At 42.8% G+C, this 3,123-nt stretch overlaps 1 non-coding gene across 1 annotated transcript; it reads right to left on the bottom strand.

Annotated features, from left to right (window-relative positions):
• Positions 1-1,851: 1,851 nt before the first annotated feature.
• On the bottom strand, positions 1,852-1,924 carry TRNAT-UGU (transfer RNA threonine (anticodon UGU)). Its single transcript has one exon. It is a non-coding gene; the product is annotated as a tRNA-Thr (tRNA).
• Between the last annotated feature and the right edge of the window lie 1,199 nt (positions 1,925-3,123).

The following is a 3,123-nucleotide window of genomic DNA, read 5'->3' as shown; positions in this document are numbered from 1 at the left end:
GATATCCCTCTTGAGGAGATCTTGGATGCAGCTTTGCAATGTCAGCACGTCATTAACTGGTCCCCAGTCCAGCCCCTTGTTGACCCATGATGCAAGCTGTGGCGGAGGGGTAGATCGGAAGGCTGGGGCGGCCACCCACTTTGTGCCTCGGGGTGCTGTGATATAGAACCACTCCCGTTGACATAGGTCAGACACCTTCGGGAAGGAACCCTTTGGCCATAAGGCATCGGCACCTTTGCTTATTATAGCACCTCCGCATTCCGTGTGTCACCCGTCAATCATCTTCGGCTTCATATTGAAGGTCATGAGCCATAAGCCGAAGTGTGGGGTAATGCGGAGGAAGGCCTCGCACACGATGATAAACGACGAGATGTGAAGGAAGGAATCTGGAGCTAGATCATGAAAATCTATCCTGTAATAGAACATGGGCCCTCTGGCGAAGGGATCAAGACTAAAGCCTAGCCCTCGGAGGAACTGGGAGATGAATACAACAATCTCGTTGGGTTCAGGAGTGGGGTTAACCTGCCCTTGAGCAGGTAGCCTATGAAGGATTTCGGTGGTCAGATACCTAGCCTCCCTAAGCTTCTTGATGTCCTCCTCTGTGACGGAAGAGGCCATCCACCGGCCTTGAAGGTTGGATCCGGACATGGTTGAAGGTCTGGAGCGCTTAGACTGAACCTTGGGTGCTGGAACTCGAGGTAGGGGAAGGATCGGGCGTGGGAAGAAAAGGACAGGTCTTGACCTCTTTATAAAGAGGGTGAATATCAAGCGTCCTTCGCGTGGCCGTTTGGAACTTGCATAAAACCGAGGAGTCATACTAACGACATGAACCCACACCCGTATTGATGAGAATCCCATGATAAGGGGAACACGATCTCTGCTTCGACAAGACGTGCCAGTAAAACCGCCTCGCAAGACGTGTAGCAGCAGGTTCGGAAAAACGGTTCGTATAATGACCGACCCGCGACGTGATGTCACGTTATGAAAAGTTGTCAGCAGATTAGATTTATGGAATATCGTGCTCTCTACAGTGGTACGTGGAATTTGTTTTGCAGAGCCGGACACAATTCATGTGTTCAAAATCTACATTGGAGTACTCGGAGAAGGAACCCGCCTTGCAATGCCAAATACAATCTGTGCGCCGGACTCATCGTCATTGAAGTCTGGTTCAGGGCTACTGAGGGAGTCCTGGATTAGGGGGTCCTCGGACAGCCGGATTATATACTTATGCCGGACTGTTGGACTATGAAGATACAAGATTGAAGACTTCGTCCCGTGTCCGGGTGGGACTCTCCTTTGCGTGGAAGGTAAGCTTGGCAATTCGGATATGTAGATTTCCTTCTCTGCAACCGACTCTATGTAACCGTAGCCCCTCCGGTGTCTATATAAACCGGAGGGTTTAGTCCGTAGGACAACAACAATCATAATCAGAAGCTAGCTTCTAGGGTTTAGCCTCTACTATCTTGTGGTAGATCAACTCTTATAATACTCATATCATCATGATCAATCAAGTAGGAAGTAGGGTATTACCTCCATAGAGAGGGCCCGAACCTGGGTAAACATTGTGTCCCCCGCCTCCTATTACCATTAGCCTTAGGCGCACAATCCGGGACCCCCTACTCGAGATCCGCCGGTTTTGACACCGATACCTTCCACCATCATCTTCGGCATAAGCCAACGATATCAGCCCAAAAAATGGAATTTCATCAAAATCTTTATTTTTTTATATATATTATTTTATTGTTTTGTATCTAGCAAAATTGTAAGGTAAAAAACATAAAAGATCCTGGATTCTCCATTTAATTCGGAAAAAAGAGATTCTTGTTCGTAGAACATCGATAAAGAAAAAAAAGCCGACTATCGGATTTGAACCGATGACCCTCGCATTACAAATGCGATGCTCTAACCTCTGAGCTTAGTGGGCTTACATAACGGAAATAGTGTAACAAATAGAAATAGGTATAGTATAGGAAATCCGTAAAATCTCAAATATTAGTTATTAATCTTAGCTATTAACTAGTTCTAAATTTGCTTGAATCATAACGACTTACTTCAATTTTGACCCGATCCCCCATGAGTATTCGTATAGAACTAGACCGTATCTTTCCTGAAATATAGCTAGGATGATGGTGTCATTCTCTAGCCGAACGCGGAACATTCCATTGGGTAGGGCTTCCGTAACTAAACCTTCGAAAGTTACTTTTGCTTCTCTCGGTTTTTTTTTCTCTCCTATTTTTTTTCTGTCATATTTTTTTCTCCTATTTTTCTATTTTTATTTTAAAAATAGGAAGGGCGAGATAGAATTTGAGCACTATAGGTGGGGCGATTACCATATATAACATAAGACTTCTCCCCCAATTCTGTTTAGTCGAGCTTCTCGATCTGTCATTATTCCTCGAGAAGTAGAAAGAATAGCAATTCCCATTCCACCCAAAACTTTAGGAATTCCTTGATAGTTGGTATAAATTCGTAAGCCGGGTCGGCTGATACGCTTTAAAAAGGTTCTTGTTCTATATATTCCTTTTCTAGTCTTTCTCTTTTGATGTCGCAAAGTTGAAACCAAGAAATATCTGTTACGTTCCTGATGTTTCCGAACACTTTCAATAAAACCCTCTCGTAGAAGTATTTTCACAATGTTTTCGGTAATATTTGTAGATACTACTCGAACTGTTCCTTTTTTATTCATGTCCGCATTTCTTATAGAGGTTAGTAAATCAGCAATAGTGTCCTTGCCCATAAGACTCTAATTCTAGGTTCCTCCTAATTTTTCTATAATCAACATGTTTTCTTTTTTTTTTTCATTTTGGATTTTAAAACATATACGTAAAACACAATCTACTAAATTAATTCTTTGATCTCAATTTCGCCTACTAGTATTTATAATACTTCAGGAGCTAATGAAACTATTTTGGTAAAATTCAATCCTCTCAATTCCTCGGCAATCGCGCCAAAAACTCGAGTTCCTTTTGGATTGCCTTTTTGATCAATTATAACCGCAGCATTGTCATCATAGCGGATTATTATACCGTCTTCGCATTTGAACTCTTTACATGTACGTACAATTACAGCTCGAATTACTTCGGATCTTTCTAGAGGCATTTGGGGCAATGCGTCTTTGATTAC

Source organism: Triticum aestivum, chromosome 2B, assembly GCF_018294505.1.
Source record: "Triticum aestivum cultivar Chinese Spring chromosome 2B, IWGSC CS RefSeq v2.1, whole genome shotgun sequence".
NCBI lineage: Eukaryota > Viridiplantae > Streptophyta > Magnoliopsida > Poales > Poaceae > Triticum > Triticum aestivum.
Note: the sequence above shows the minus strand (reverse complement) of the source record. Positions and strands in the feature narration are given on the sequence as shown.